The sequence below is a fragment of the Crocuta crocuta genome, unplaced genomic scaffold (genome assembly GCF_008692635.1).
Source record: "Crocuta crocuta isolate KB4526 unplaced genomic scaffold, BGI_CrCroc_1.0 scaffold26, whole genome shotgun sequence".
Classification (NCBI taxonomy): domain Eukaryota; kingdom Metazoa; phylum Chordata; class Mammalia; order Carnivora; family Hyaenidae; genus Crocuta; species Crocuta crocuta.
The window spans coordinates 8,909,070-8,919,951 of record NW_027532249.1 but is presented as its reverse complement, the minus strand read 5'-3'; the positions used below and the strand labels follow the sequence as shown (position 1 = coordinate 8,919,951).

General features: G+C 39.4%; 1 protein-coding gene across 5 annotated transcripts in view; it reads right to left on the bottom strand.

The window, feature by feature from the left end:
• DLGAP1 (DLG associated protein 1) overlaps positions 1-10,882 on the bottom strand; it is a 324,532-nt gene that overhangs the window by 183,229 nt on the left and 130,421 nt on the right. The window lies entirely within an intron of this gene.

Genomic DNA, 10,882 nt, shown 5'->3' with positions numbered 1-10,882 from the left:
ATGTTCATATTAAAAATTAAATATATATAATATATATATCTCCTTGATGTTTAGGAAATTCTTGGAGATGCGTTCACAGGTAAAGGGACATGATGTTTATTAATTATGAAGTAGAGAAAGTGAGCAAATGAGTGAAAAGGAATACGAATATGAATCTGGATCAAGGATATACAGGGATTCTTTGTCTTTTACAAGCAACTTTTTTGTAAACTTGAAATGATTTCAAAGTAAAGCAGAAAACTATATTTGCGTGTGTGTGTGTGTGTGTGTGCATGCATATATAGATTTTCCCTTACTAATCAATATGCCAAACATCACAAAGAAATGCTAAACCGACTGAGCCACCCAGGAACCCCAAACCTTTTCCTCTTTTAATGGAAAATAGTATCACAAGGATGCAATCTGGACACCAGGAAGGTTCACTGTCATGGCTACTGGGTTGGTCATTGTTCAGTGGGCAAAACTGGGCATTTTGACAGACAGACCTAGCAAATAGGTCTGATTAAAATTCAGACTACAGAGTTGTGATTTTTTAATGGTTATTTATTTATTTATAAAGAGAGTGAGAGGGGAAGGGGCAGATAGAAGGGAAAGAGACCAAGCAGGCTCCACACTCAATGTGGAGCCCAACCTGGGGCTCAGTCCCATGACTGTAAGATCATGACCTGAGCCAAAATCAAGAGTTGGATGTTTAACTGACTGAGTCACCCAGGTGCCCCCAGTCTGCACAGTTTTAATGTAATCTATTCTATATTATATTTATACTTCTACCTTGATTCCATATTAAAATCCTGGTTCTCAGGGGCATAGGAGATGATAGACTTGGAGTATTCTACAATTATTCATTTGTTTCTTTTTCATAGGCACAACCATCTCAGAATAGCATACTAATAATACTGTGCCAGTATCGTTATTGAGAACAGTTAATGATTCCTCTTTTTTCTGTGTATACACTCTCTATTCTTTCCTCCTTTAAAATAGTTGTGCTATATTTACATTGTCAGAGTGCATAACCTATATATTCTCTCCTGCTTTAGCCCTCATTTAGTCTCTTATAAATAAAACTATATATTTAATGCTTGCTACCACTTTTTCATTAAAAAGATTATTCTTTATCAAATTTCTACATATATAGGTCAAAAAGTTCTAGATGGCTTATAAAGAAAAAGAGCAAACGCCTGGCCCACCTTGCTCCCACCCTGCCAGATTCTCCCTCCTCAGAGGCAATCACTTTCAATTCTTCCACCTGGATCTTATAGTATTTGCATTCATATTTCCGAAAACTTGCTTATGTGGATTTTTTGCTATGTTCAGAGACCTCTGATAACCTATTGGTTTCCTTCCTGCATTTAAAGCATTACCCTTGGACCCTCTGACCTCCTGTTGCAATCTATGGCTGCCAAGCCTACTGCTGTCCTGGGGTCTCTCTTCCTTATCACTGTGAGGGTACTCTTCATTATCTTGACTATTGTGGAGGCCATTTCCTCTTTCTTTTTTATTCCTTCCTTTTTGTGGAGCAAATCTTCCAGTGCTTTCTCAGACAAGGTGGCTGCGTTGCATTGATGGAAATGTCTCTATTCTACCTCCACTGTTAAGGGAGAGTGTGCTCGCATTCTAGCCTTCATCTCTTCTTTCAGATGTTTTCAGGCTTTGCTCCTTGTCTCTGAGCCTCCATCTATGCTAGAGTTTGGGAAAGTGGATGCCTTTCTCGTTCATGAGTCTTTCATATGAACTGGGTTTTCCCATCCCCTTCTGAAAACTTTTACAGATTTTCTGTCTCAAAAGAGCTAACATTTCACCATGATGTTCCCTGTGAGGATATTTCTCATCGACTGTGCTGGATACTGGGTGGGCCCTCTCAATCTGCAAAATCATATCTTTCAGTTCTGGGACCATTTTTTGAATTGTTTTAGTAGCAATTTCCCTCCTTTTATTTATTTTTTTCTGGAACTCCCACTTGTCAGATGTTAGAATCCACGAAGCTCAAAGAATTCCAAGAACAAAAACACAAAGAAAAGTACACGGATACATCATAATTTCCAAAGCAATACTGATATAGAACAAAGCTGTGGGAGTCACACTTCCTGAATTCAAAATTTATTACAAAGCTTTGTAATAAATTACAAAGCTACAAACCAATCTGGCACTGACATCAGGACCAACATATAGACCAATGGAACAGAATCAAGAGTCCAGAAATAAGTCCATACACTTATTCATCACAGTTCTTATGTCTGGTCATTTGGGTTGTCTAAAGCTCTTTGTCCAGTAGATTCTTCAGGTTGGGCTCATGGAAGCAATATTCCCCACACTCATTCATGCTTATAGTAGTTTGCCTATGCCTTTTTATTCCCTTCCAAGATTTTATTTATCTATTTTTTAAAAGATTTTTTAAATGTTTGTTTATTTTAGAGAGAGAGAGTGCATATGAGTGGGGGAGGGACAGAGAGAGAAGGAGACAGAGGGTCTGAAGTGGGCTCTGTGCTGACAACAGAGATTCCCTACTCACAAATTATTAGATCATGGCCTGATCTGAAGCTGGACACTTAACCGACTGAGGCAACCAGCTGCCCCCAAGGTTTCTATTCTTAGATTTCTATTTTTCTTAATGAATGAAATATCTCATTCACTTGCTCCTATATTCCTTCTAGCCTAATCTTCATTTCTGAAATGATTTTTCTTTTACTTCTAATTCTTCCCTGAATTTTGTGACATTATTTTTAAGTTTTTGAAATTCAGATATATCATTTTCTCTAATGTCTTATATCATGTTCTGAATGTTGTTTAGTGCATTTTAAAATACAGTTGATCCAGTCAAGAAGATGTGGTTTATCTATACCATGGAATACTACATGGCAATGAGAAAGAATGAAATCTGGCCATGTGTAGCAACATGGATGGACCTTGAGGGTGTTATGCTGAGCAAAATAAGTCAGGCAGAGAAGGACAAATATCATATGTTTGCACGTATAGGAGGATTAGGAGGAACTTGACGGAGGAACAAGGGGGAGAAGAAGGGCGGAAATGGTGGGGGAAAGGGAGAGAGGCAAACCATGAGAGACTCTTGAATGCTGACAAAAACTGAGGACTGATGGATGTGGGGGGGAGGGGGGATGGGCATGGAGGAGGACACTTGTGGGGATGAGCACTGAGTGTTATGTGGAAACTAATTTGACAATAAACTATTTGTAAAAAAAAAAAAAAAAAGAAAGAAATACTTAAAACTGGAAAAAAAAAACAAACAAAACAAAAATAAATAAATAAATAAATAAATAAAATACAGTTGATCCAGGACACCTGGGTGGCTCAGTCGGTTAGGTATCTGACTTTGGCTCAGGTCATGATCTTACTGCTTGTGGGTTCAAGCCCCGTGTTGGGCTCTGTGCTGACAGCTCAGAGCCTGGAGTCTGCTTTGAATTCTGTATCTCCCTCTCTCTCTGCCTCTCCCCACTTGCTCTCTATCTCTCTCTCAAAAATGAATAAATATTTTTAAAAAGTTAAGAAAGTAAAATAAAATACAGTTGACCCTTGAACAAACAATGTGGGGGTTGGGGTATTGATTCCCCACCTCTGACTCCACAAATATGTAACTATTAATTGCCAGAGTTTTTATTGATAACATAATTTAGTTAATTAACACTTTTTTTGTATATGTATGATACACTATATTTTCACATGAAAATAAGTTAGAGAAAAGAATGTTATTAAGAAAATCTCATAAGGAAGAGAAAATACAGTTCTAGTACTGTACTGTGTTTATCGAAAAAAAAAACCCATGTATAAGCGGACCCATGCAATTCAAACCCATGTTGTTCAAGATCAAGTGTAGTGTGTCACAGTTTTGATCTATTTTGTGGGTATGTCTTTCTGCATGCTTTCAGTTTCTGTAGGACTGTTACTCTGTTCCTTATCATCCTTTCTTCTTACAGTGATGTTGCATGTGATTTACCATGAGGAATTTTTTGTTCTTCGTTGTTTTTGTAAAATTAGTTCTTCTGACTTTGAGAGGGTGGTACGTTCAAGATAACCCCCCTCAAATTCCCAGGACTTCCTCTTTTATTTTTTTTAGCTTTGCAATATTTCCTGATTCCTTTGCTCCTGTCCCCAACTTTTACCTGGGCGTTTTCTTTTCTTCTTTGCTACTGTCTTTATGTTGTTCATATTTGATTTCACTCCCATCTGTTTCTTCTCAGCCCTGGGCCCTGTCCTGGAAGGAAACACTGGGTGGTTGGTTTCCAGTGTACATATAGGCTCACACTGCTCCAGTCTTTTTTGACCTAACTTCAGGGGCCTTGAATTTATCTGCTGGTAGAGAATGCAGATCCTTCCCACTTTCAGCTGCTGCTCTCAAATAGGCGCCCTGAACTTTCCAGTGAATACCTGTCACTTGTTTTATTTTGCAATGCTCAAGTCTCTCACAAAACTCATGGTTTCCCTCTATGTCTCACACAAATGTGGATACTGTGTAGGCTTATGGCAACTTGTGCTTTGTTCTTATCCACGTATATTTTGGGTTCATGGAATATCCTATTATACCTCATTTTATTGTAAGTGTTCTCCATGACTTTTGGGTTTTTTCTGCCTAGTTGCTCTTATATGGAGACTCAGAGAAATTCAGACACTTAAGTCACTACCACTGTAAAATTGTATAGAATGATTGTACCATAATATATTCAACTACTCCTTCGTGGATGATGATTCAGATATGTACTTGGAGGCTGTGCATTTATCTTTATATACTGGTGCTTTTATTTCTGTATTATAGAGTGCCAAAAGTGGGATTCTTGTGCCAAAAGAGATGTTTTACACGTTTGTAGATTTTTACCGACTTACAGCAATTGCGGCAGTTCACTCCAAACAGCAAGTAAGCCAGAGCTCATTTCTCAGCATGGACACTAGAACTGGATATTAGCACTTTTTGCAACTATTATAGGTCAAAAATGATATTGTGCTTTTTCGATTTGTCTTTATCAGCCTGCCAGTGTGTATAAGCGTTTTTTCTTATATTTATTGGTCTTTGTATTTTTTCCCTCTGATTTGCTATTTCACAAGATTTGCCCTACATTCTTTTAGGATGTTTTTCTTTTCCTACTTATTGATAAAAACACTTTAATACCCTCCTAATCAATTGCATTTTAACTTTATGATATCTTTTGTCACAGAGAAATATTTAGTTTTTAGTTACAACAGATGTCAATTGTTTATGTTTTCTGGAATTCTTATTTTATTAAAAGTTCTAGCAGTCTTGGGGCGCCTGGGTGCCTTAGTCGGTTGAGCGTCCGACTTTCGCTTGGGTCATGATCTCGCGGTTTGTGGGTTCGAGCTCCGCGTCGGGCTCTGTGCTGACTGCCAGCTCAGAGCCTGGCGCCTGTTTCAGTCTGTGACTCCCTCTCTCTCTGACCCTCCCCTGCTCACACTGTCTCTCTCTCTCTCTCCTAGAAATAAAAAATTTAAAAAAAAAGTTCTATCAGTCTTACCACAATATCATACATACAGTCTACTAATTTTAATTTTTGTCATTTTGTGTTATTGTATATATTTGAGATCTATTTGGTTTTATTATATTGGAAGGAATAGTTTAGTGCCCTTTCTACTATATCATGGGCAATTTGCTTGAATTCTCTGGACCTCACTTTCTTCATCTGTAAAATGGGTATAATGATACCTATCTCCACTGTACGCCTTAAGGATAAAACATTTAAAATGCACATTTACTTCCAGGCACAAGTAGACACTACATAAATAGTGGATGTTATTCTGTGAGATAGTGTAGTGGGAAGAATGAAACAAATTACTCCAATTCTGTAACACTAAATTTCATAAATTAAAAAATGATCTTTTTTATAGTTGATATGAAATTTAATGAGAGAATATGAAAAACTTCTGGTATATATCAGGTAAGCAATACATGATAACTGTTCCATTGTTATAATTTCCATTATTACTATTATCATTAGTAGTAATATTGTTGCCCTCAATACCCCAATACTAGTAGGCTGGAGTCAGAACACTTGGGTTTCTAGGTTTTGTTGCTGACTGTATTCAAAGACATTTATTTCATCTTGAGTTTTTATTTCTTTGTATCTGTACAACAAAGGGATGGTCTAGGTCACAAATCACAGCTAAACTGATTTACTGCTGAACATAATAACTGTGTACTCACTTTAAAAAAAAATTTTTTTTAATGTTTATTTTTGAGAGAGAGACCCAGTGTGAGCTGGGGAGGGCAGAGAGAGAGGGAGACACAGAGTCCAAGGCAGGCTCCAGGCTCTGAGCTGTCAGCACAGAGCCTGATGCGGAGCTCTAACTCACAAACCATGAGATCATGACCTGAGCCGAAGTCAGATGCCTAACTGACTGAGCCACCCAGGCACCCCTAACTTTTTTTTTTAAGTTTATTTTATTTTGAAAGATAGAGCATGAGCAGGGGACGGAAAGAGAAAGAGGAAGTGAGAGAGAATCTCAGGCAGGCCCTGCGCTGTCAGTGTGGAGTCGAGTGTAGGGCTCAAACCCAGGAAATGATCAGATCATGACCTGAGCTGAAAGCAAGAGTCAAACGTTTAACCTACTGTGTACCCAGGCACCCCTGTCTACTCACTTTAAAAAAATGATGTAGGGGCACATGAGTGGCTCAGTCAGTTGAGTGTCTGACTGTCTGTTTCGGCCCAGGTCATGATCTCACAGTTTGGTGGGTTCGAGCCCCACACTGGGCTCTGTGCTGATGACATGGAGCCTGCTTAGGATTCTCTCTCTCTCTGACCCTCCCCCATAAATGCTCTCTCTCATTCATGCATGCTCTCTCTCTCTTTCTCTCTCAAATAAATAAACTTAAAAAAATGATGTAAAAATCCAACACATTGCCAGACAAAAGATGTCTGTGGGCTTCTGGTTTACTATTCCAGATGAAGATATTTGAGAATTGAACTTGAAGTGGATGAAGACATAAATTAAGCTAATTTGGAAATAAACTAGTTATTATACCAAATACTTTTTAAAAATGTGACTTTCAAAATTTCTTTCTTCTCAAGCTTTACTTTAAAAAGCCCTCATTTTATTAGATGTATATATAATTAAAAAATATAGAAAGGGAATAAATAGTGAAAAAGTACAGTTTTTCTCTGTCACGCAAGCACGATATGTTGTAGGGAAATTATTTTACTTCTATGAGGCATGAATGGCAGAAACAAACAATTTAGTTATTCTAGACCAATATCTTCGCTTAAAACATTTTACTTTGATCTTGCCAGGAGCCTTTGATGACTAACATACCAGGTTTTAAAAGGGAATAGGATATAATGCATTTAAATTCTATACTATTAGAGCGGCTACTAACGATCTATAAGAGAGAAATATCTCAACGTAAAAGCTAGCCACTTTTTGAAACATCTAGAATATACATGGTAGTATTGCTTTGAAGAAGAAACTATTCTCCTTTGAATAATGACAGTGTTGGAACTGCAACAGAAAGCTTGAAATTATCTTTAAAGATACTGTGTTACTTGAAAATTGAATATGGAACTAGAAAAATGATGTAGCATTGGGAATCCATTTTGGATGGTTATTCTTGCTGTATTTTACTCAAGGCTAAATGATTATACCATTGAAATGCAGAGCTTGACCTGCTGTAGCATCAGGGCCCACATGTGTTTCTTCAGTGATTTGTTGATATCTTACTAGGCTGTCACTAGGAAGGGGTATTGTCTCAGGAAGGTCAGATCTGTGGCAAAGGGACCCAAGTCAGGCAGTTGCATAGATGCAGTGTCCTGATGGGGGAAAATAGCATGTTTCTCCTGTCTTGAACATTTAAAATGTAAACACTTAAGGTTATGAAAGCAATGATGGGTATAAGCGTTTTTCAACAATTTTAAAAATATTTATTTTTGAGGGAGAGAGAGTGCGTTAGTGGGGGGAGGGGCAGAGAGAGAGGGACACATAGATACAAAGCAGGCTTCAGGCTCTGAGCTATCAGTGCAGATCCTGATGTGGGGCTCGAACCCCAAACCACAATATCATGACCTGACCCAACATCAGCCACTCAACCAATGGAGCCACCCAGGTGGCCAATTTTTTAAAATCCATTAATGTATTTCTACATGAATGACAGCTGGATTTAAAGACTATTTTATATTTCCAGAAGGCTGTGTGACTGTGAGGCTATCTGGCATAAAGATAAGCTTAAAAGAAATTTTAAATATTATTTTGCTTATTGTGAAAAAAATAAAGACCGACAAGTCAAAATTTCACCAAATGAGGCACCAACTATTTCCCTGAGAGCTGGGATGATGAGTGTCATTGGACAGCATTAGCAGCACAGATAGGCATCCATGCTCTTGGAAACTTATCTAAAGTAAGGAAATGTATAGTAGCAGATATTAGAGTTCCCAAAGTCAGCTTTTCCCAGTTCCCACCCTGCTCTGCTCTCAGAGACTCACTATGGTCCATGTCTTTACACATCAGGAATGTATGTATGTATGTATGTATGTATGTATGTATGTATTTTTAAGTTTGTTTATTTTTGGGAGAGAGGGAGAGATTGTGAAAGCAAGTGCAAGGAGGGGAGGGGCGGAGACAGAGGGAGGGAGAGAATTCCAAGCATGCTCTGCCCCAGTAGCACAGAGCCAGATTCAGGCTCGATCACACAAACGTGAGATCATGACCTGAGCTGAGAGCAAGAGTCAGACGCTTAACTGGTTGAGCCACCCAGGTGCCCCTCAACAATGCATTTAGATGGGGCGCCTGGGTGGCTCAGTTGGTTGAGTGTCCAACTCTTGATTTTGGCAGAAGTCATGATCCAGAGGTTGTGGGATTGAGCCCTGTGTTGGGCTCCGCACTGAGTGTGGAGCCTGCTTAAGATTCTCTCTCTGTCCCTCTGCCCTCACCCCTAATCACACATGCTCTCTCCCTAAAAAAAAAAAAAAAAAAGAATGCATTTAGAGTCAAGAGCTTTATTTTTATGGAAGGAGGGACAAAACAAGAGCAATGTTTCTATTTCAGAGTCTCACTCTGATAGATCAGAGATGCTTCAGTTCTCAGCCCACTGTTCAATTTCAGTGCTTGGCTCCCCAGCACCACATTACCACCAACACCAACATGATCACTGTCACCACTACCATCCCTACATCTCTACCCCCACCACCACCCTCACCACCAGCCTCCCTGCCATCACCAAAATCAGCACCGTCCTCATTACCACCACCACCGTCCTCACCGCCATTTGCAGCAGCACCACTAGTAGCATTAATTCTGACCTTGGTGATCACAATGTCTTCCAAACTAGCTTCTCTGCTTCTAGCCTTTCATCCTCTTCAATCTTCCCTATATTTTTTCCATACATCAACGTTCTGGTCATATCTCTTGCCTGCTTAAAAGCTGAAGTTTTAGGGACATCTGGGTGGCTCAGTCGGTTGAGTGTCTGACTCTTGATTTGGGCTCAGGTCATAATCCTAGGGTCTTGGGATTGACCCCCACATTGGGCTCTGCACTGAGCATGGAGCCTGCTTAGGATTCTCTCTGTCCCTCTGTCCCTCTCCTCTGCTTGCATTCTCTCTCTATCAAATAAAAAAAAGCTGAAGTTTTAATTTTTAATCAATCCCATTCCCAATAAATGAAGTCTAGTCCCCTGGAGCTGGCACAAAAGGGCATGCATTAAAAAAATATCTCCAGGTCAAAATTCAGGACAGATTTCCCATTGCTGCCTCTACAAGTATTCTGAGCTCCACCAAATTTAGAACATTCACTGTTCCTTGAATATGCTTTAAGGAAGCATTTTTCAAAGTTCAGATCAAATACTACTTTATTAGAATCCCTTGGAATATTTGTTAAAATGCTTATTTCTCGACTGCATGTCTGGAAGCTCTCTCTTCAGGATCCTGGCTCTTCACACCCTCTTCTCCTTAGCTTCAGGACCTTGTTGACAATTTAGTGGCCACAAAGTCCCATTTAACATCTGGTTACCTACATATCTTACAGGGTGTTTTATAAAATAATATTATGAAAATATAAAGCAATTAGCAGAGTGTCTGACCCAGTAAAGACACCTCTTATGCTTGCCCTACCTCCCTCAGAGTATTTTTAGTGTTCAGGTAAATAATAACTGTGATAGCACTTTTATCTTTTTTGTATGTTCTCTTATAAGCTCTTGGTGGGAATGGATTTTGAACTATTAATCACTGAATAACTTGTATAATCTGCTCCAGTGTTCTCATTAAATATTAGCTGAATTAATAGTATGGTAGTGGGCACCTGGGAGGCTCAGTTGGTTAAGCATTTGGCTTCAGCCAAGGTCATTGTCTCACAATTTGTGGGTTTGAGCCCCACGTCAGACTGTGCTGATAGCTCAGAGCCTGGAGCCTGCTTCAGATCTGCATCTCCCTTTCTCTGCCCCTCCCCTGCTCACTTTCTGTCTCTCTCTTTAAGATAAATAAACATTTAAAAAATAGTATGGTAGTTATTTTTGTGACAGAAATTTAAATTCCTAAACATCATTTAAAAAGTACCCTTCTTGGGGCACCTGGGTGGCTAGTCGGTTGGGTGTCCAACTTCAGCTCAGGTCATGATCTCATGGTTTGTGAGTTCGAACCCCGTGTTGGGCTCTGTGCTGACAGCTCAGAGCCTAGAGCCTGCTTCGGATTCTGTGTCTCCCTCTCTCTCTCTGCCCCTCCCTTGCTCGTGCTCTCGCTCTCTCTCTCTCAAAAATAAATAAATATTAAAAAAAAAAAAGTACCCTTCTTTTCGTGCTTCCAGAAGAAGCCAGCCCTATGGGCAACTTCTGCTTCCCTGGTGGCCCTGAAAGCTGCAAGGTCAGATCCTCAGAGTCCCAGGCTCTCTCCGCCCCTGATCTTAGGTAGCCCAGTCCTCTCCTACTCTGAAACTTTGGTGGGAG